Source organism: Anabrus simplex, chromosome 1 (assembly GCF_040414725.1).
Source record: "Anabrus simplex isolate iqAnaSimp1 chromosome 1, ASM4041472v1, whole genome shotgun sequence".
Classification (NCBI taxonomy): domain Eukaryota; kingdom Metazoa; phylum Arthropoda; class Insecta; order Orthoptera; family Tettigoniidae; genus Anabrus; species Anabrus simplex.
The window spans coordinates 1,118,427,945-1,118,452,642 of NC_090265.1; the positions used below are offsets into that span (position 1 = coordinate 1,118,427,945).

A 24,698-nucleotide genomic window follows, 5' to 3' on the forward strand; every position below is an offset into this window, starting at 1 on the left:
TAAAATTTTGCAGGCATGAGATACTAAATTAATAGTGCGGTAGTTTTCACACCTGTCAGCACCGGCTTTCTTGGGAATAGGTATAACAACATTCTGCCGAAAATCGGATGGGACTTCTCCTGTCTTATACATCTTGCACACTAAATGAAATAACCTTACCATGCTGGTTTCTCCTAAGGCAGTCAGTAATTCAGAGGGAATATCATCAATTCCAGGTGCCTTGTTCCTATTTAGGTCACTCACAGCTCTGTCAAACTCTGACCTCAAAATTGGGTCTCCCATTTCATCAGCATCAACAGCCTCTTCATGTTCCAGAACGAAATTTTCTACATCGTTACCTTGATACAACTGTTGGATATGCTCCTGCCATCTTTCTGCTTTGTCTTCTTTCCCTAGAAGTGGCTTTCCATCTGAGCTCTTAATATTCATGCACCTAGATTTCCTTTCTCCAAAGGTTTCCTTGATTTTCCTGTATGCAGCATCTACCTTTCCCAGGACCATACAGCCTTCGACATCCTTGCACTTCTCCTTCAGCCATTCTTCCTTAGCTACCTTGCACTTTCTATCCACTTCATTCTTTAATCGCCTGTATTCTTTTCTGCCCTCTTCATTTCTAGCATTCTTGTATTTTCGTCGTTCATCAATCAGGTCTAGTATCTCCTGAGTTATCCACTGATTCTTAGTTGATCTTTTCTTCCTTCCTAACATTTCTTCAGCAGCTCTACTGACTTCATTTTTCATGACTCTCCACTCTTCCTCTACTGTGTTTCCTTCGTCCTTTTCATTTAGTTCTTGTGCAACATGTTCCTTGAAACGATCCATCACACTCTTTTCTTTCAACTTGTCTAGATCCCATCTTTTTGCATTCTTTCCTTTCTTCAATTTCTTCAACTTCAGATGGCATTTCATGACCAACAAGTTGTGGTCAGAGTCCACGTCTGCTCCTGGGAAAGTTTTGCAATCCAACACCTGGTTTCTGAATCTCTGCCTAATCATAATGAAGTCTATTTGATACCTTCCAGTGTCTCCAGGTCTCGTCCACGTATACAGCCGTCGTTTGTGGTGTTTGAACCAAGTATTGGCGAGGACTAAATTATGGTCAGTGCACAATTCAACCAGCCGACTTCCTCTTTCGTTCCTTTGTCCCAATCCAAATTCTCCTACTGTGCTACCTTCTCTTCCTTGGCCTACCACTGCGTTCCAGTCTCCCATCACAATTAGATTCTCGTCACCTTTGACATATTGTATTAAATCTTCTATCTCCTCATATATTCTTTCAATTTCTTCATCCGCTGAACTAGTAGGCATATAGACCTGCACTATTGTGGTGGGCATTGGTTTGGTGTCTATCTTGGCGACAATAATTCTTTCACTATGCTGTTCGTAGTAGCTTATCCGCTGCCCTATTTTCTTATTCATTATTAAACCAACTCCTGCATTACCCCTGTTTGATTTCGTGTTGATAATTCGGTAGTCGCCTGACCAAAAATCCTGTTCTTCCTGCCAACGTACTTCACTTATACCAACTACATCTAACTTTAGCCTATCCATCTCCCTTTTCAGATTCTCTAACCTACCACAACGATTCAAACTTCTAACATTCCACGCTCCGACTCGCAGAATGTCAGTATCCATCTTCCTGATGATCGCCCCCTCTCGTGTAGTCCCCACCCGGAGATCCGAATGGGGGACTAGTTTACCTCCGGAATATTTTACTCGGGAGGAAGCCATCATCAGTACATCTTTCATACAGAGAGAGCTGCATGTCCTCGGGAGGTGGTTACGGCTGTAGTTTCCCGTTGCTTTCAGCCGTGTAGCAGTATCAACACAGCTAAGCCATGTTGAGTATTATTACAAGGCCGTATCGGTCAATCATCTAGACTGCCGCCCTTGCAACTACCGAAAGGCTGCTACCCCCCTTTCGATGAACCATTCGTTAGTCTGGCCTCTCAACAGATACCCATCCGATATGGTTGCACCTGCGGCTCGGCTATCTGCATCATTGGGACACGCAAGCCTCCCCACCGCGGCAAGGTCACATGGTTCGCAGAGGAGGGCAGGTGAGTCAAATCAAAAGACCTGCATCTGGCGAGCCGAACTTGTCCTCGGATACTCCCGGCACTAAAAGCCATACGTCATTTCATTTCAATCCGAACTTCTTTCCTCCCAGCGCCACCAAGAGTAGCCCAAACATGTGAGCGTGATGGATGTGGATAACTCTGAAAATGCATATCTCGGATGGTCGCAACTGTTGCACAGGCAGCATGGAGCCAAGCATTGCCATTTCTGCTGTGTCAAACACGTATTACCATACTGAATCTTTACCGTAGATGAATATCAGTTGGTTTCACATTTTTACTATTCAAAACTGGATAACAAACTGCTATTCTGCTTTAGCGCATGTCTGGTTTTTACATTGGTACATTAGTGGTGCTGCCACCTATAGGATATTTGTTAAAGCCTTTGTAACAACACTGCGAACGGACAGAACCGTGGCCCTTCATTTCGAATTTTTATTACACTTTTAATGTTTTCATTTGATTCGTCCTCGCACTACCGGCATTTTCAATACAATACAATTTATTTGCTATACGTCAGACCGACATAGATAGGTCTTACGGCGACGACGTGATAGGAAAGAGCTAGGAGTGGAAAGAAGCAGCCGTGGCCTTAATTAAGGTACAGCCCCAGCATTTGCCTGATGTGAAAATGGAAAACCACGGAAAACCATCTTCAATGCTGCCGACAGTGGGGCTCGAACCCACTACCTCCCGAATGCAAGCTCACAGTGCGACTCTAACCACACAAACACTTGTTCGGAACCTTATCGACATTTTTCATTACAAGAGGTCCATAAAATTCAAAGTAATTTATTTGTTCTCAAATGATATATGTATATCAATAGTAGTCTCTTACTCCACCCATAGAATAGCTGCTTAGTATTGCAGTCTTCAAAACAATGCGACCGAGCCAGTTGGCTACACGAAGTGCGTCACGTAACTCGAGCTTTCATTTGGGAGGCGCTTCCTGCTTAGTTCTAGCCCTTCCCTATTGCATCGTTGAACTGCCTGTGTCGGTGTGACGTAAAACAAATAATAATAATAATAATAATAATAATAATAATAATAATAATAATAATAATAATAATAATAATAATAATAATAATAATAATAATAATATTGGCTTTACGTCCCACTAACTACTTTTACGGTTTTTGAAGACGCCGAGGTGCCGGAATTTTGTCTCGCAGGAGTTATTTTACGTGTCAGAAAATCTACCGACACGAGGCTGATGTATTTGAGCACCTGCAGATTCCACCGGATTGAGCCAAGATCGAACCTGCCAAGTTGGGGTCAGAAGGCCAGCGCCTCAATCGCCTGAGCCACCGAGCCCGGCTAATAATAATAATAATAATAATAATATAATAATAATAATAGTAATAATAATTCATGTGATAAATGAAGAACAACACTTTTTGAATTGCCATTGTCTGTTCACGGAAGGTACACATTGCTTTGCTTGCAATCTGATTCGACAGAGTTGGAACAGAGACAGCCATAAACCAAGTATTCTGTCAAACTTATTAAAGTAAATACAAAAAATGTAAGTCAAGCTCCCCTGTTCACTCACAGTACATGTCCCCTCTCCTTTCATTGAAGAATTTGTAATTTATGTGGTAAAGAAGCCGGAATATTTAAACAAAACTGGGCCAACGCTTCACAAGGTCGTCATCTAATTTAGCCGTCCCGAACCAGAACTTGTAAAATGATCCAAACGAAAAGGGAGACAAGAATTCGTATGGATGAGTATTTCGACGTTTCTGGAAATGGCTCTCTCAGACTATGGTTCAATCCCATTAATTGTCGTGGTTTGAGAAGTGGTTGAAGATGGCAACCGTACTTACTGGAGAAATGTCGCTTGAACGTTAAAAAAAAATTGAGTAGTGGAATTTTCATACTTAATCCTGTACTTCTTCAGTATTGTAAATAATTGAAATTAAATGAAGAATTTGACTGAAAGATTGTTCGTGTGTAACGAGATGAAGACTGATTAGACCCTGTAACGGACTGCATTTGCCCTCAGAATTAACTACTGCTACTACTACTACTACTACTACTGCTGTCGCTGCCAAAATATTTTCATTTATAACCCTGCTAGGATACGGCGAGCCTCCTAAAGAGTGACACCCTCTCTCAGGCCAGGAAATGAGGTGGGTGATTTGAAGTGCGAAGGTGAGAAGGGAGCGGCCGTAACCTATAAAAGGAACTGTCCGGGCATTCACCTTCGTGAAGAGAACGGGAAACCACGGAAAAGCATTCTCAGGACAGGCGATTGCGGGACTAGCCCACCGCCTCCCGAATGAAGAGCTGTAGAGTCACGGTAAGGCCGTCGTCACAGCCGAAGATATTCTGCTCTGTCGAATTCAACTAAGAAGAGAAAAGTCAAAATCCCACTCTTACGATTTATGGGTTCAGCTCCTGAAAACTGCTCGAGTGGTCCTTAACATACAAACCACGGCCGCGTTTTTCCGGCTTCAGTCCTTGTAAGTTAGAGATAGTAGAGCTACAAATAACCAAAGGCGGTAAATATGTAGTAGGTCGTTACAAACTACCATTGTAGCGTCCTCTTTACTCTTGCCAGGTAACTCACTAGTGCAGAGTAATTTTACATTAACGAAAATTCTCGACGATTGCTTGATCTATATTGTGGTCAGGTTAGTGGGTCAGGCAGGTGCATGGCTCTACTCCAACAACGTAATTGGTAGTGACAAGTCTTAATTACTCCCTGATCAAGGGTTGGGAGTGGACATATTTATCTCTCTTTGGACGAACAGCACGTGGCTTTGTTCCTTGATCTGGCACGCTGACAAACAGTAAAACATTAAAATCGAAAAGAATACCATTGAATCTCACCATCAATAATAATAATAATAATAATAATAATAATAATAATAATAATAATAATAATAATAATAATAATAATAATAATAATAATAATGGTTCGGATTTCTATAGCAAATACGCATGCAATTATGCTCTAATAACACAAATTACGGTATAAATACTTGGAAATATGACTCGAAATAAATTAAATATTGTCCAAAAATTACTTAAATGTTACTTTGTTTTGTTCATCATTCTGCCTTTTTTTTTTGCTGAATATCAACTCGTACTTGAAACCACTCAACAGGGAGTAAGGGGTGAAAGGAGTTTAGACGAGGCTGACTGACAGCAAACTGGCCACATTCCTAACATTATTTACTCCTTTATGTTTTGACTTACTTTCAAACTTCATTTAACCACAAAATATTTCGAAGCAAAGGAAATATCAAAATACCAAACATAAACAAAATAACTTGGCATTGTCAGCATAAAATATGGGAATTTGGAGAACAATTACAACAAATAACAAATAATAAAAAATAATCATTTGCACCATTTTTGGATCAAAGACGACTTAATGTTAAAATAATTTGTAGAATATGTATTTATATGATCAATAAAAATCGTGTTATGGTGTTCATAAAACCTAGAAATATGTTTCATTTAGCTTAAGTTTGTAAAGGAGGCCAGGATATAAATATGACATTCAGAAAATCTGAGCTATAATAATAATAATAATAATAATAATAATAATAATAATAATAATAATAATAATAATAATAATAATAATAATAATAATAATAATACATGTAGATGTAAGCTGGTATTCGGCGATGGTGGATTAGAGATCCACCATCGGCAGGCCCGCAGATAAATTTCCGTGATTGCCTATTGTCACACCAGATAAATTCCGACGTTGTACCTTAATTAAGGTAACAACCACTAATTTCTCAATACTAGAACTCCATGATCAAAACTAATATTTTGTAGTCGAAGACGTTTATCTGTTGAAACATTAAACATCTGGCTTTGTACGCGTTATTTTATTCATGGGTCTTGAAGAGCTTCCGTGTCGGTACAATTACAATAATTATGGCCACGGTCATTTATATTTTAGGGTTTTGTTTATCCTCTCCCACTAGTGTTTGCCAAGGCCTACTTGGTCACTTCAGCGAAGTCTTGGTCTGCCTAGACGTCTTTTTTCCACTGGCTGCCCAATTAGAGCTTAATGAAGTAGGCTATCATTACTTAGGATGTGCTCAAACCAACTCAAACGTCTGCTACGGATTATAGCTGTTACGTAAGGTTGTTTTACAGATGATTTGTAAGTCCTGATTGCCATGGAGTCTCTGTGTTATTTTCTTTCAGAGGTCATACATTTTTCTCAGAATTTATTTTCAGATCTGTTAAGTGACTAGCTGCTTTTCTTACTTGGAACTCAATTTTCAGCACCATATAGTAGAGCTGTGAGGAAAGCAACGGCAAGCTACCTCACTCCTCATCTTTCCAAATACGCCCCAATATAGCACCGTCTTCGGTTTTCGCGATTCCATTATAACTCCATAAATTTTGGTAGTATTATTTGAGCATCCAACCAACCTCTGGGTTGATGACTAGACAGACACAGAGTAAACCTAGTGGAATTGTATTGTAGGTCCTGATTTTTCTGTTCATGGGTAGTAATTTTGAGCTTGATACTTTCTGACTGCGAAGTAACGTATATTCGAATTTTCGAGTCTAATTTTTGTATTTTCTTCTGTTTTTCATTTACTTGTTTTGATATCTTCTAGTTCTATGGCTGATCAGTCATGCTCTTGGTCTTCGGTCCTTGAGGCCTCGGGTTCGATTACCGGTGGAGTCAAGGAATTTTAATCGTAAAGGATTAATTTATTTGGCTCGGGGACTGGGTGTTTGTACTGTCCCCAGCATCCCTGCAACTCACACGCCACACACAACACTATCTTCCACCACACTTACACGCAGATTCCCATACACAGCAGGTCTTCTACACCAAGTTAGTACATAATAGACACACGAAATTATTATTCACACCAGTATATTGAAATCTGAAAGCTTATCAGATCGCTGTACGTGTTAATTAAATTGAAATTCGATGTGTCGTTTGGATTCGGTTTTGCACTATATGTGTTATCAGCATTCTGTCTTGGGAGGGGCGGAGGAGGGGCAAGGAGAATGATTAACGTCTTTAACATGGATTGAAAACCCGGCTCCACTTCACTAAGGCAAAATACTTAGTTGTGTGGAAATGTCTGGCGGTTTTCTTAGTTGGAAAATTAAATTGACTTTAGTCCGTCTTTCAGCTGGACTTGCTTCGAGGTGAAAAAATTATCGAAGATTCTTTAGTTTCGCCAAATGTTCTTTCGTTTCAAGAATTCTGTAGAGACCGAAACAAATTGAAATGACAAGCAGCAATGTCCAGTTAATATGATGAACGTGGTAAGACATCATAGTCAATCACTTTTAACTGTCTATGAATGATTGAAGACACGTCAGTTTGACGTCTTGGTACAAAACAACACAGCTGAGTGGGAAAGTCCTGTTGAAAAACAACACACTTTTCTTCAGTAACTTAGGCCCCTTTTGATGGATATTTTCATATATAAATCTCAATCCAGCTGCAGAAATCATTAGAATTATTCGTCTGATAGTGTAAGAGTAGTTCATGGTTCATATTCATTGCATGAATATTGCTCAAACCACTCACGAACAAGTGATTTACTAACATCGTTCGCTCTGTTCACCTCATACATGTTTTTACACACGCCGGGCTTGAGTACCTTAGATGGTACTCAGAACTCATTTTGGTGGCTTAGTCTCGCGGTATTTCAGATCGATGATGATTTATTGATATTTAAAGGTACTCAAATACGCCAGCTTTGTGTTGGTAGATCTATCGACATGTAAAAGAACACCTGGGCGTCTCTCAGTACGGTACGTGTGATGGATTGGAATAGGGCACATCCATCCTCAGATAATAATTATACCGAAGTCGTTTTCCGTGATTTCCCATTTCAATTCCAGCCTAATTCCGGGCTGTATATAACGTATAAGACACAGCTGTTTCCTTTCTAGTACTTTAAGCCACAGTTCATTACAATACAACAAACCAGTACAGATACTACTTCAACAAAGGTCATCCATCACTTGTCCTTTACATACGTTAGTTGGTTTCGGTGTCGAATAGCTAAGGAAGCGAATGAGAATTTTAAATTTCAAAGAAAAGATGCAAAGGCACACATTTTAAACAGAAGTTATTTAACTCACGTTCATATGTTTCGTTCAATCAAGTAGATAACTTCAGGTTTTACAAAATACATCGAATAGCAGGCCTATCAATTAATGTGATCTTGCCCTCTATAAGATTTGAGCAATAGAATAAAAAAGCCATTAAACTGTGATATTTAAACCCACTCACGAACTTCCAATATATTTACCTTTTTGATGAGTAGTATCTTTGAATTATATGCTGCAAAAATAGTTTTTGTGGAAGGAAACATTGCTTATATAAATAGTCGCATTTTGTCTTTTTGCTTTATCACTGCGACCCATTTCTTTTGGCACGTAGTTCGACTTCGCCATTCTATGTTATTTACATGCATGGTACAGTTTCGACTAAAATTCTTGATAGGCAGCTAAATATGGTCAAGAAAGCTAAATCATAGAACTGAGGAAGCAGTCACGTTGACACTCGATTTCTTCTGACCAAGTCAAAAGTAGTCATGATAGGGCTTAGGCCTTAACAGCCTGTTTATATCGCAAGTACCGTTCTCTTTTAGTTCTTACTTCAATTCCTGACGAATGATAGCCTATCAAATAGGCCACAAATAATTACGAAGACACAGAACAGTACAGAAAAAATACACAAATTTCAAATTTATGACAAGAACAATATACTCTATTTTGGTGATGATTATGAATGTTTGTATGTCCACCCTTTAGCCCCGCTTCTTGATACGGGGTCTGAGATGAGGGGACATGAACTTATAGTCATGTTTTTACGGACGAATGCCCTTCCTGACGCCAAACTCAGATGAGGGACTAATGAAGGTGAAATGAATGATAGTGAATGAAATTGGGTAAATGAGGTGGAAGGAATCTGCTGTGGCTTGTGAACTGGAATCTGGGTCGGTAATTGCCTGAAAGTGAAAATGGGAAACCGCAGAAATCATTCTCAGGACAGCGACGGTGGTGTTCGAAACCACGCGCCTCCCGAATGCAGAGCTCGGTTCCATAGACGTAGTGCGTTAACACATGCGGCCACTAATAATAATAATAATAATAATAATAATAATAATAATAATAATAATAATACCGAGCTCGATAGCTTCAGTCGCTTAAATGCGGCCAGTATCCAGTATTCGGCAGATAGTGGATTTTTTTATTTGTTTTAATTTTTAAAATTTTTTTTTGCTATTTTGTTTTACGTCGCACCGACACAGATATGTCTTATGGCGACGATGGGAGAGGAAAGGCCTAGGAAGTGGAAGGAAGCGGCCATGGCCTTAATTAAGGTACAGCCCCGGCATTTGCCTGGTGTGAAAATAGGAAACCACGGAAAACCATCTGCTGCCGACAGTGGGACTCGAACCCACTATCTCCCGATTACTGGATACTGGCTGCATTTAAGCGACTGCAGCTATCGAGTTCGGTGATAGTGGGTTCGAACCCCACTGTCGGCAGCCCTGAAGATGGTTTTCCGTGGTTTCCCGTTTTCACCACGGCCGCTTCCTTCTAACTCCTAGGCCTTTTCTACCCCCATCGTCACCATAAGACCTACCTGTGTTGGTGCGACGTAAAGCGAATTCTGAAAAAATAATTCAATTATTTACTTATCTGTATGGATGATGATGCGTCATTTCATCATTTTTTAACTGCCGGCTGGTGGCTCAGACGGTAGAGACTCTGCCTTTCTGAGCCGAAGTTAGTGGATTCGATCTCGGCCTAGACCAGTGGTATTTGATGGTGGTCAAATACTCCATCCTCATTACTCCAACCTCATGTCGGTAGGTTTATTGGCATGTAAAGGAACTCCTGCGAGGTAAAATTCCAGTATCTTTGTCTCCGAAAACAATAAAAGTAGTTATAGTGGGCCGTAAACACTAATAACATACCGTATTTTATTATTTTTAACTACAATATACAGTACGTCTGCCCTTCAGTTTACTATCTCCTCCCCCATTATTTATTTATTTCTGCCTTTACATATGACGAAGTTAAGGTTCTTGGCCCTCTCTTACACTTAACCACATTCTTTGTTATAAGTTATATTGTCTATTCTTAGAAAGTAATATGATGATGAAAATTAGGAGGAGGAGGAGGAGGAGATGAGGGGAACTTTTAACATACAATCTGCAGTGAAAAAAGTGGAAAATGATAATATACTGCCTAACTTCCGTATGCAGACTAACTAGATGACTGTGGGTAATAATGAGTATCAGAATAATTTTTAAATGTTTTAAAAATATACATAATATGTACCACTGGTTCTAGAGTTGCATAGGAAACGAATGATCTGCATGAACTGTTGTATCTCGTAATACAAGTATGAATTAATGGAAATGCTTAAGTACTATGTCATTCATTCTCACATTCACCCATGCATTCATGCAAGCTTGCTACGCACTTACGGGGAAATCCCGGCAAGAAAATTTAAAAAAGGCTGATGTGCAATGACTAATTCTCAATAGGAGAGAATTACATAGCCTAGCACCAGACACACGGAATGAGCGGTTATACACTGATGTACGATTTGAGGTAGCCAGATAAGCCAGAGGGAAAGAGTAAGGCATCCTGAAGTGGATGTTACTTGAAGTAGAGTGATAAGTTTCTTCCCACCTCTTCATAAACCACCACTCATCCAGGAATTGACCACATCCAATGTTGCTTAGCTGGGAATCTCCCGTAATCCAGTATTTCAACTCGGCTATTCTGTTGGATTCTCTCAACAACAATAAGGTTTTGTTGTACGAAGGTTTACAGAAGATAAGAGGTCCGTCCCAGAATCAGAAGGTTGTAATTTTCTAATGGTTAATTCCTCATGCTGCTGCCGAAATATCGTGATATTTCTCTCCTAGAACAGTGTGTAAGGAAATAGCCGCTATACGGATGTGGAGAACACTTCAATCATCGCTGTCTATTTTATGATTGGGCGCGCCTCCAGTGTTTTGATCAAGAGCTAACTTCGCCCCGGAAGGAAAATAATGTGGTGATAAAACACGACTCGAGCACGATAGTTTTACATTTCCTTGCCAACTGCAGCAGGCAGGTGACTTTTCATCGCCTACCCCATAAACAAACACCAGTGCTGATTGAAGGAGCTGCGAGTTCGCTTACCTCTTTGCACTATGCACAATCCATATGTTCTTTGGCAACAATACACGACACATGTGCAGGCCACAATGTGTACGATAACTTCAGTTCGTCTTCAAGACAGGAAAATAAAAGGTGAAGACATTGCACGTAAAAATAAAGTTCTATTTATAATAACACATTCTATATCGAGCGCGCGGAGAGCGAACAATGTTTATGAGACAGACCGAAATAAAGTTTTATAATCCAATGGCCGCTCCTCGCTAACGGGCACTACCTCTGGTTTATTGTACAGAGCGAGAGCCAAGATCTTTATATTTCTCCCGTTGCATTCATACCAGTTTATTCTCCTTAACCGATCGTCATTGTTCCAGGACCCTATCCAGTCTCTCTTGGTCGACACTTGCTCTCTACTTGTCATAAAATACAACTAAAGGAAGTGACTTCCAGAGCCTCCCATACCACCCCAGCTGTATTAGAATTGTGGGGCATAGGGAGTCTTAATTCATGCCCTTTGTGATCCTTCCCATTCTATTGCCCATACCCTCATTTTACCCCCAGGAACTCTCATAGAGGGAACGTTGCTTGGTGACCACGTAGCTCTTGTCATTACTTCCGCTTACACGTGTCAGATTCCCTACTTTCAACTTTCCTATCCGACCTCCCTTGGCCAACTCTTGTTGTCTTCCGACCTCTACGGTAGTTGTATTTTCCCGCCCTTCGTGGCCCTCCTATATCTTTTTTTTGTTTTGTTTTGCTATTTGCTTTACGTCGCACCGACACAGATAGGCCTTATGGCGACGATGGGATAGGAAAGGCCTAGGAATTGGTAGGAAGCGGCCGTAGCCTTAACTAAGGTACAGCCCCAGCATTTGCCTGGTGTGAAAATGGGAAACCACGGAAAACCATCTTCAGGACTGCTGACAGTGGGGCTCGAACCCACTATCTCTAGCCGCACTTAAGCGACTGCAGCTATCGAGCTCGGTACTATATATTTTGCTGATACATTCACTCATCAAAGGATCAGATCTCTTCCATTTTTCCTTTGCTCATTGTTAAGAGAGGACGGTTGCCATTTTCTACTTTCTCTTAAAATAATAATCATCATCACCATACCCTCGAATAGTGGATAGCCGGGCTGAGTGGCTCAGACGGTTGAGGCGCTGGCCTTCTGACCCCAACTTGGCAGGTTCGATCCTGGCTCAGTCCGGTGGGATTTGAAGGTGCTCAAATACGTCAGCCTCGTGTTGGTGGCCTAGATTTAGTGGCACGTAAAAGAACTCCCGCGGGACTAAATTCTGGCACCTCGGCGTCTCCGAAAACCGTAAAATAAGTAATTAGTGGGACGTAAAGCAAATATTATTATTATTATTATTATTATTATTATTATTATTATTATTATTATTATTATTATTATTATTATTATTATTATTATTATTCGAACAGTGGATAGATTTCCTTTCCTTCCTCTCACAAGAGGATATTATTATCTCGTTGCATTTCTCCTTAAAACAATAATCACTAACAGCAACAACTCCAGCTCTTGTCATCTTCTGACCCTCAAAGGTATTAGATTTGCATTTTATGACCGCCCCTTTTCTGCTGCCGATTCCTTCACTCTTTCAAAGGGTCTGATATATTCTTCTTGATGAATGCTAAGAGCAGCTCATAATCATTTACGTTGTCCTGAAAACAAGAAAAAAAACGACCAACACCAGTCATCAATCCGCGTTGGTATTGTTCGATATCAACAGTCACATAAATATACGAACTTATTTAACGAGCAGGTTCAGCCTAATATAGCTGTAAGCATGAATTCAGAAGGATGGTGAGTTCGAATCCCACCATTGGCAGTCTTGAAGATGGTTTCCCATTTTCACACCAGGCAAATGCTGGGGCTGTACCTTAATTTTTTTTTGCTGGTGGCTTTACGTCGCACCGATACAGATAGGTCTTATGGCGACGATGGGATAGAAAAGGCCTAGGAGTTGGAAGGAAGCGGCCGTGGCCTTAATGAAAGTACAGCCCCAGCATTTGCCTGGTGTGAAAATGGGAAACAACGGAAAGCCATATTGAGGGCTGCCGACAGTGGGATTCGAACCCACTATCTCCCGAATGCAAGCTCACAGCCGCACGCCTCTAACCTCCTCTAACTCGCCCGGTAAGACCTATCTGTGTCGGTGCGACGTAAAACAACCAGCAAAAAAAACCTAGTTGTTTGCTAAATCCTAACACTTTTCGATATCAAATATTTCTATCAGTGTTGGTGCGACGTAATGCAAATTGCAATAAAATAATTTAAAAAGAAAGCTCCTTTCATAGAAGGGAATTTCGTACTTCTGGTGCTCGTCATTTAAAAAGAAATTTCAAAATAATTATTTTCGTAGAATTCTGAAGTTGCTACAGGGGTAAGGAAGCTGTCCACCTACGATCTGTGTATCCGCATGACTCAGATCCCGAGAATCCTTATGGCCGTGTCTGCTGACGGTCTATGTATAGAGCAAGGCCTGTTTGCTGGCTGCTTGTTTATTGTTGACCACTCGCCATGACTCGGTAGCGTGTCTCCCTGAACTTCGCGCGTGGCGCCCCAAGACTTTGTTTCCATCGTACGGAGATCGGCTTCGGATGGAGTAGACTAAATTTTCAGCTGGTTTTAATTACTAATGCCTTACTATGTTAAATGTATGTAACGTGAATGCGTTTCTATATTCTATCGATCATTCCTCAGAAGCTGAACGGTTGCTTATTGTATGGTGGTTGAGGTGCTCGCTTTCTCTGTTGAATGTTGTCCGATCGAAATCCCAGCGTAGTCGGATGGCATTTAATAGTTCTTAAATGGCAGAGACCTATGCTAGTAAATGTACTGGCACGTATAATAAGGAGAGGCTACACCCTGCGTCCAATCGATTTCAACGATCTTCAATATGCGTGTTCGGGGACACTCAACAGTACCTCATGTACGGTAGAAGGGTTTAGGTCAATAGCTTTCGTTTTCGAAAAAAAATGAGGTCAAATGTCATGACATGACGCAGGACCCGCTTCGGATCAAGTGGAGGTGATAGAACACTAAAAGGCGAACACATTTTACTTAAATATGTCAGGTCTGCAAACTTATAATGCCCGAAAAATTGATGAATCCGCGATTCCAATGCAATGCATATACCGGATGGTACAGCTGCCCCTATATTTTTCCCGAATATATGCAACCTACTAGGAATTAAATGTCTTAGTCCTATCTTGCACAACATCTTACAGCAATTTTATGTGCAGTTAGCCCGATATAGATTTCCCAGCATAATGCAAAAACAGTACAAGAAGCAGTAAGTGAGACCCATCTCAAAAACACTGTACCATTTTAATAATGAACGTAGGTTTTTGTGGCTCATTGTATTAACGTAAAGAAATAAATGAATACTGGATTAAAGCCGAGCTTTCAGTCAATTGCATTGGACTTCATCAGAGCATGTGAAGTTCTGCCTCCTACAGTGAGCAAATAAATTCTAAGGAACGTAAAGTCATGACCGTACTATCCACGGCCTACCCCACTAATTGGACTCAAGGATCGTCGCGCTGTGCTGTGGTGGTTGGAAGGGAAATTACTGATTCACCGCCCTCTGTCGACAGTTCCTTGAGTGCGTCCCGCTGTGCCATGGTGGTGTTTTGCATGTATTTCTGCAGTACAGGTCTCCATTTTGATAGCTCGAAGCCTTGTTGTTATTTGGGCCCAGCTCTATCTCTATGGCTTCCCTTACCAGTCGAACACAGAAGTCTTTTACAGGCGCGATGACCTTCGCCTGGTCAAAGAGGATTTCATGGTCTGTACTGTAGAAATGTTCTGCTATGGCAGAGTGACGGCATTTTCCGTGGAGGATTAAAGTGACTTTCTTTACCGACCTAATGTGTTCTTTCACTCTGGTGCTGGAAAGTCTTTTCGTCATGCCAATATATGAGCAACCACAACCACATGGAACGCCCGGTATTTCAAAATGTGGTTTTTCTTTGAATGGTCGAAACAGGGATTTGAGCTTCCGGTCTGTGGTGAAAACTGGAATTATATTGTGCTTCCTAAGAATGCGACCTATTCTGTCAGTTATACCTGCCACGTAAGGAAGGGATGCTTTCTTCTTTTTTACTGTAGTCCTGGTTGGTACTATCCCTGTTTTAGGCTCCTTGATCATCACAGTTCGTGCTATGTCTCCTGACGTATAGCCGGTTTTCTTCATGGATATTGTCAGTTCTCTTAATGCACTTGAGCGGTTACCAGCGTCCACGCCTACTAAAAAGCAGTTCTTCTTCGAACGTTATTTATTAGGGTGAATATTTTAAGTTATACTATATTAATTTCGGTTAAGTCCCAATTAGGATTACCCTCCATGACCGAGTCTATTATTCTCGTAGGTAACCTCCTCACATGATTCCACTACCGAAGCCCTCCTACCACCGTTCCCATCTGTTTGTACCAGTGATCATTCTCGCTACTTTCATGTCTGTAAATTCTAGCTAATGACGAAGATATTTTGAGCCCACCCAGCTTTCACTCCTGTACAGCAAGGTTGGTCTGAAAACAGACCGGTGTAAAGACAGTTTCGTCCCGGAGCTGACTTCTTACAGAATACTGTTGATCGCAACTGCTAGTTCACTGCATTAGCTTTTCTGCACATTGATTCAATCACACTTACTGCTTTTACAATTTGCTTTACGTGGGTGGGAGCGGTAGAATAACACCAACGGTAAACCCTACCTGTCGTAAGAGGCGACTAAAAGGGGCTCCAGGGTAGGTTTACTTGGGAGCGTGGGTTGGCGACCACGGGGCCCTCAGCTGAGTCCTGGCATTACTTCCACTTACTTGTGGCAGCCTCTTCACTTTCATCTATCCTATCCGACCTCCCTTGGTCAACTCTTGTTCTTTTCCGACCCTGACGGTATTAGAGCACTCGAGGCCTAGGGAGTCTTTCATTTTCATTGTCTTTCTTTGGCCGATATCTTCATTTTTCGAAGTGTCGGATCCCTTCCATTTTTCCCTATGGTTAGTGTTATATAGAAGATGTTTGCCTAGTTGTACTTCCTCTTAAAACGATAATCACCACCACCACCACCACAACTTTACGTCGCACCGACACAAATGGGTTTGATGATGATGCTTTTTGTTTAAAGGGGCCTAACTTCTAGGTCACTGACCCCTAACAAGTAGGTCTGGTGGCGATGATCCTATAGAAAAAAGCTAGGAGCGGGAAGGAACCGACCGTGGCCTTAAGTAAGGTACAGCCCCTGCATTTGCCTGGTGTTAAAATGGGAAACCACGAATTCTTCAGGGCTGCCGACAATTAGGTTCGCACCCATGCTTCACTGAAATATTTGGAAACGAAGTTGGCATGACTCCTACAGATCCTAATGTCCAAGCAAGCATAGGGTGTACCAAATTCAGTTTAAATATCAGAAGACGTAAAAGAAGCCCTGCCCCGTACCAGTCTTGACACAGCTCCCGGACCAGATCGAGTTATGACACGGATTTTGAAACACCTGAAAGCAGGGAAGTTTATTGCATTGCTCGGTACTGCAATGATCAGATTTGGTGTTGTGCCATCACACTTTTAAAAAAAGGGGAAGAACAATTCCAATTTTCAAAGGTGGTGACCCACACAATTTAAAGAACTGGAGGCCCATAACGATTTTCTCCATTATTAAACGGATAATCAAACGAGTCTTAGACAAGGCACTTCGCAGCTAACTCAGCTTCTCTTGTCACCAGAGAGGCTTTGTTTCATCACCGGGAACGCACATTAACACGACTTTAATTAACGGTTGCCTACAAATTGCGAAGTCAAAGAAGTTGAACTGTTGTGTTGCATTTTTGGATATAACCAAAAAATTCGACTCAGCAGGCCATGAGCATATCTGTAGAAGTCTGGCTCCATGTGAATTACCTCGAAATATATAACAGCTAATCGTGAAACTACATAGTTGACAATCATATCCAAATCGCGACTGGTATCAACAAGACAAAGTCCATCCACCTAAAAGGAGGTGTCCCCGAGGTAGCCCCTTGTAACCATTTCTCTTTAATCTGACAATCGATAATATAGTGAAAGAAGCTATTTGTTATAATTATTACAGATTTTCCATTGTTCATTTAGGGGTCTCAGTTATTACTTTCATCGGGGGTCTATAGCACTCTTGATTCGTCACTGTGTACGCCCGTTATATTTTTCCTTCCGGCTCAAGGTTATTAAATCATTCGAGGCCTCTTTCAAACCCCCTCTTTTATGATGTTTTTCCCTCATTCTTCAAGTGATCGTTCCTTCATGTTTTCTTCTCATTTCGATAATCTCTTTCATTATCTTCCTAATCAATAAGGAATAATGACCACGCGGATTTTCATCTTATAAATCAATCATAGTAACCATCAACATCGCCATGTAGTTCGTCATTACGTCAGCAATGCTCGCTGTTGGTGCACGTGGCTATAAAAACCTACATTCCTGAATCTCTCCATTATTATAGTTCGCACGCTAAAAATGTGTCAAGCATGAAATATTAAAAAATAAGTTTTCTATGATATTGTTGTTATGTACATTTTATAGATAGAAATATTTCTTGAGATACTTAGAAGTTAGTGAAAAATTTAATAATCGCGAATGTATCTGTTCTTCTTCATATTATTATTATTATTATTATTATTATTATTATTATTATTATTATTATTATTATTATGGAAATATGCTTAAAACATAAAATTCCGGAAATTTTATTTTACAGAATGTTTATAACGTGCATTTTTTTTTTTTCATAATATTCGTTCGTTCCTAATCTGTTCACCCTCCTCGGACTCAGCGAGGGATCCCACCTCTACCACATCAAGGGCAGTGTCCTGGAGTTTCAGACTCTAGGTCGGGGGATACAACTGTGGAGGATGACCAGTACCTCACTCAGGCGGCCTCACCTGCTGTGCTGAACAGGGGCCTTGCGGGAGATAGGATGATTGGAAGGAATAGACAAGGAAAAGGGAAGGAAGCGGCCGTGGCCTTAAGTTAGGTGTACCATCCCGGCATTTGCCTGGAGGAGAAGTGGGAGACCACGGGAAACCACTTCGAGGATGGCTGAGGTGGGAATCGAACCCACCTCTACTCAGTTGACCTCCCGAGGCTGAGTGGACCCCGTTCCAGCCCTCGTACCACTTTTCAAATTTCGTGGCAGAGCCGGGAATCGAACCCGGACCTCCGGGGGTGGCAGTTAATCACACTAACCACTACACCACAGAGACAGTCAATATTAATGGAGAAAATCGTCATTTCCTGTTTTGGTCCCCCTAATATTACTACACTACTGTATATTAACCAAATAATATATAACCTAGTGCAATTTCTGGATATCCCTGAACTTAAACGCCATTTTCAAGAAGTTCAGTCAACCCGCTTTCCTGTGATGTTCACACAAATATCCAGATAAGCAAAAATTGAAATGAGCCGATGATCTAGATTGTAGACACTTTTAAGCAACAATCATAATCAAAAATTGAACTGAACCTATTTTTTACTTTTGTGCGCATAATCCAAAATAAATACGAAGTGTAGGGCCAAAATTTGAAATATATGGACAAAATTATAATTTCATTTACGGTATAGACGACAGTTAAACAATTCTTCATGCTGCTTATAGCGCTATTTTGCGCAATTGTCCATACAGTTATAAATTATTTAATGAATATTAATTAATAACTTTTACGACTAGATGTTCTTTCAGTAATTTCGGAATTTTGAAGTGAATTTCGCTGGAAACTGAGACCAAGTAGATGTTTAGTGGTGTGATCGCTACACTTATGACTTACTCTCAGGAGATAAACTGCGTGGAGGTATGACAACTCTAGCACGCCTAGGGATGGGGATGGGAGGGGGCGAGATGGAGAAATAATCGAAAATAGTATCTAATCCATTATTTTCGGGGTCGTTGAGATGATTAGTGACACTCCGGGTTTTTTAGACATCCACGTTCAGCCTCCTTTTGTAATAAGGGATGAGAAAAGGTGAAAAACAATATTTCCAAAATGACCGAAATAATGGACGTATGTGTGTACATTTTAGCATAGCTCTGAACCCAAACTGATACAAGTATGACATACTATCTGGAAAATATTACTTTGGGGGTAAGAGAACCCTAGCCTCCTAGGGTAGGGGTGAAATGTAAAAATAACCGAAAATGAGCGATATTTGTGTCGAATCGATAGTTTTCGGGGTCGCTGAGATGATCTGCGACATTCTGGATGCCGTTTAAGACAAAGTACAGTCTTAATCGGCAGGGGTATGAGAACGGGTGAAGAAAGGAAAATGTCCAAAACGGCCAAGTTTAAGGACATGTGGTACACACATGATTTACTATCTGGAATAAATTACTATGGGGGTAAGATACCCCTAGCACCCCTAGGTGTGCGGAGGTGAATTTTTAAAATTACAGAAAGAGAGGTGAAATATGAAAGCAATAGACAACGACAAATATTATTGTACAGTCCATGGTTTTCGGTGACAGTCTCAATGCCAGTTGAAATCGTGAACATCATATCAACAGCTCGACGGGTAAATAGGCCTACATATAGTTATCACTCATTTTTTGATAGGATCAAATACTTCCCAGTCAATTCGGGGTTCCACAAAGACAAAGTTTTACTCGAGAATTAATCTAAATCAAACACATCTAAATGACTCTAAACTACATAATAGACCGTAAAATATCAATCAACATCTCCAAAAGGAATTCTATAAAAATACACTTCACACATAACTAACTGGCAATATAAATCTTAAAGGTAAACATTTTAGAAAAACTATCCGGGCAACGTCGGGTATTACAGCTAGTGATAAATAAATAAATAAACCCTGCTACTTTCAAAAAGTGAAAGCCGAAGATGAAACTAAGACATATCACGATAACGTAACAAACCTGTTCTAGCCCACAACCAGAAGATGTAGTATATTCTGAACACTGTATCTCACCAGAGATGGTGGTGGTGATCAATGTTTCAAGAGGAAGTACACTAGGCAACTGTCCTCTCTTAACACTAATCATAGGAGAAATCGAAGAGGTTCTACTCTTCGAAGAATAGGGGTATCGGCTACAGAAAGGAAAAGTCCATGAAGGGCCTGAAAATGAAACCTAATACCGTCGGGGTCGGAAGATAACAAGAGTTGACGAAGAGAGGTTGGATATGATATACAAGTGAGGAACTTGGGACGAAAAGTAGAAGCAATGATTGATTTAGGTAGGGGACCCGTGGACGCCAACACACGCTGTCAAGTTGAGAAATCCTCGGGGCCCTCTTCTTATCGCCTATTACAACAGGCAGGAGATACCTACCGTGAATGTTTTGTACACTCCTCCAATATAGGATGTTCTCACCAGAGATGAATTTGGGCAAAATCTTATGACAAATATGTCCGCCTCTGTGGTGTAGTGGTTAGTGTGATTAGCTGCCACCCCCGGGGTCCCGGGTTTGATTCCCGGCTCTGCCGCGAAAATTTGAAAAGTGGTACGAGGGATGGAACGGGGTCCACTCAGCCTCGGGAGGTCAATTGAGTAGAGGTGGGTTCGATCCCCACCTCAACCATCCTGGAAGTGGTTTTCCGTGGTTTCCCACTTCTCCTCCAGGCAAATGCCGGGATGGTACCTTCCCGCTTCCTTCCCTCTTCCTTGTCCACCCCTTCCAATCTTCCCATCCCCCGCAAGGAACCTGTTCAGCATAGCAGGTGAGGCCGCCTGGGCGAGGTACTGGTCATTCTCCCCAGTTGTAGCTCCAGGACACTGCCCTTGAGGCGGTAGAGGTGGGATCCCTCGCTGAGTCCGAGGGAAAAGCCGAACCTGGAGGGTAAACAGATACAGATGATGATGATGATGATGATGATCTTATGTCAAATATAAGTTTATGTACGTTTATGAGAAAGACACGAAGAGAATAATTAAAGTGGTCCACCGTAAACACTTTCTTCTGTTAATCCGGCCATTACGGCACATTTTGGGTTTTCATAGTTACCGACAAAAGTGTCCGGCCCACCTAGAAGTTCCAGTATTACCGGTATAGCACATACTATTAACGCGTAGGCCTAGTTATTCCTTTCCACTGCACTACATCTTGTTAATGTTTAATTCCTTATTTCGTACGGTTAGGTAGCTAACGGTAAATGTACAATACTGTCCTAATTATAGGCAGTAAAACAGAGTTTTGAGTAAGATATTACTTAATATTACCACATACTATAGCATTGCTGCGTAGTCAAGCGTCGTGTCATCTGTCGTCAGTGTGATATTTTGTGGCACTAAATTAGCTATAGTTAGTCTTGGAAACAGGGAGACAAGGGCCAGTGCGTTGCTACCTACAACTCCATAGATTTATGAATTTCTTATAACAACATTTTTATGAGATGAAAAATGTTGCGTACGATTTTCTTTTTTAGATTGATTTCCAATCAGGCTACAATTTTACACGCTTTTAAGCTAAGAAACTTAAGAAAATATGTTCTGTATTTCGGTTATTTGAACTACTGTCCGTGAAGAGATTTTTCACATTTTCTGCTTATCGGTGAATATTCTCTTCTGTGTGCAACCTAACGGATCTCAATTATATTTTCTCTCAATCAAGTGCCTCACTTGACCGAACATTTCCGACAGTTCTCATTATATCAGACAATAGATTTCTACAGGAAGTCAATTATACCTCTAACATAAGAGACGGGAGTAAAGTTAAACGGTATATTTAACTTTTGTAATTTGAAGTAAATATTAATATTTCTATATATAAATAGACCTCAACAGGCTGGGAGGGAATGGCATTGTTAGCGCATTGGTTTAGCTGTTGGTTTTCCACCCCGGTAGCCGAGGTTCAAATCCCAGTGGTTCTCAGTTTAGAATTTTCACCTGAAAATGGCTGAAGTTTCTTTTAAGTGTGAATAATTTACGATTCTGATCCGTGTTTCAAATCGTGATGATATTCTGTCCGACTATCTACCCGCAATGTTCATACACGCGTTCAGTTATCTGCAAGTTGTTTAAAATAAATAACCCTGAGGCATATACAGCTCATAGACGGCGTTAGTCTACCGCGACGACTGCTACCCAGCAAGATGGCCTGGTAGTTATTGGAATTTCACGTGGTCAGGGTACGATTATCTCAACCGTATTACTTGGCTTTCTCGTCTGGGTAAACCTACACTGCCTCTCACATAATAATGGGTTGTACGTTCCACTGACTACTTTTACGGTTTTCGGAGATGCCGAGGTGACCGAATTTTGTTGCATTGGAGTTGTTTAACATACCGGTAAATCTACCGATACGGGGCTAGTATATTAGAGCACCTTCAAACACTACCACACAACCGGGATCGAACCCAGCAACTTGAGCTCAGAAGGCAGGTGTTCTATCATCTGAGCTATTCAGTCTGGCCCTCTGACAACGAACAGCTCCTTAATTGACATCACGAGGCTGAGAGAAGCGCCTTCCAGCCCTCCAGGATTAATATCCGTGGACGAGTTTGAGATCGAATCCAGTACATTCCAGTAAGAGGCAGGCTGCACCTCAAGGCTCGGCTTTGCGAAGTGTTTGCTTACGTGCTTGCTGATTTCATTTCATTCGGCCTTGTTGAAATTTAGTGAAATGACGTTTCAGGTAAGTGATTGGAACTATTGTGATACAACGGCACAATTATTGTTTACGCTTGTTAAAAATAAAGCTACTACCTTGAGAGTTAAATCGTGGATCTGGAATATCTCGCTACGGTCTTCTAACGACAATAAATTCGTCTATGCCCTAAAAGTATTATTTCACTAATTGTTGATCTGGAAAACAAACCCACCTGGCTGCCATCGTTAAGGCGTGAAGTCTATAAATGGTCTGACACCGTGGTTAGCCGGTTCGAATCCCGTTGGTCGAAAATAAATTCACCATCAGAATACTGGCCGGCAGACCTCTAACTACTTTTACGGTTTTCGGGGACGCCGAGGTGCCGGAATTTTGTCCCACGGGAGTTCTTTTACGTGCCAGTAAATCTACCGACACGAGGCTGACGTATTTGAGTACCTTTAAATACACCGGACTGAGCCAGGATCGAACCTGCCCAGTTGGAGTCAGAAGGCCAGCGGCTCAACCATCTGAGCCACTCAGCCCGGCTGGTCGGCAGGGTAGGGGAGATGAAAGTATACAATTTCTAATCACTAGATTGCGTGCCAAGAGCTTAACCTCTTCGCAGTTCTCATATGGAGTGAGGGCATATGCCGCTGTTGATGGCGAGTCGTCCGTTGGATGGGGACGTAAAGCCGTGGGCAGACCCCTTGGTGCTATTCGACAGCCAGCACCGGGTTTCACCCTTTCCTTTTCTATTGCCATATATCATGTCGTTTCACGCCATTCATTTCATCTCATTAAATTCCTCTGATGTTGACGTCAAGAAGGGCATCCCATCGCAAAAACTCGTTACGAAGATTCATCTCACTTCATACCCGACCCCGTAGAGAAACGGGACAAGGGTTGGACATACATACAATGAACACCACAGCAATATGCATTTGGTACACGAGATCGTTGACAGTGATGATATATCTGTACCCTTCTTAATGTGAAGTAGTAACAACAACAAAAACAACTTCTTTCTGCTAGTGGCTTTACGTCGTACCGATACAGTTAGGTCTTATGGCGACGATGAGAGTTGCAAGGAAGCGGCCATGGCCTTAATTAAGGTACAGCCCCAGCATTTGGCTGATGTGAAAATGAGAAACCACGGAAAACCATCTTCAGGGCTGCTGACAGTGGGATTCGAACCCACTATCTCCTGGATCCAAGCTCACAGCCACGCGCCCCTAACCGCACGGCCAACTCGCTCGGTAACAAAAACAACTTGTCCCGTGGCTGTTATAGTTCATATCATGCTTTCTGTGTGATATGTTTGTACGCGTGGAGTGTAAATGTTGAGAGTAAACGTAAAAAACTTTGTAGGCGAAGGCCTATGAACTGCGTTCAGAATTTTGTTGCGCTCTGAAGAAGTAACAATATTGTTACAGGAAGTAAAAGCAACACACACTACCGTCTAATGAATAGGCTAATATGCAATATTGTTAAAGGATAGCTTACACTAGCGTAAGCTTGCAGTAATAGTTTGTTTAGTCTTACATGATATATTGTAACTAAGATAGCTACTATGTTGCAATGTTGTAGTGAATCATTGTAGGTTTACTGTTGTAAACCACAAATATATAACTTATTTTAAAACAGAGAGGACCATTTACTGCATCTGTAAACTCACCCTAGCACGATATGTATACCACTTGTATTAAAATATTATCGTTGGTATAGTGAAATAAACAGATTCACTTTCTTTTTGCGATTTATGTATTGGATAATTCAATTTTCTCCCGTTTCTTAAATTTCCCTTAAATAAGTGAATTCAAACTTCGATTGTTCTTAAATCAAACATCAAGTTACCATGTTTCTTCCTAGTGTTGGCATCGGAA

The 24,698-nt window shown here is 41.1% G+C and overlaps 1 protein-coding gene across 8 annotated transcripts in view; it reads left to right on the plus strand.

The window, feature by feature from the left end:
- Positions 1-24,698, plus strand: part of Obsc (Obscurin) — a 980,481-nt gene that overhangs the window by 369,525 nt on the left and 586,258 nt on the right. The window lies entirely within an intron of this gene.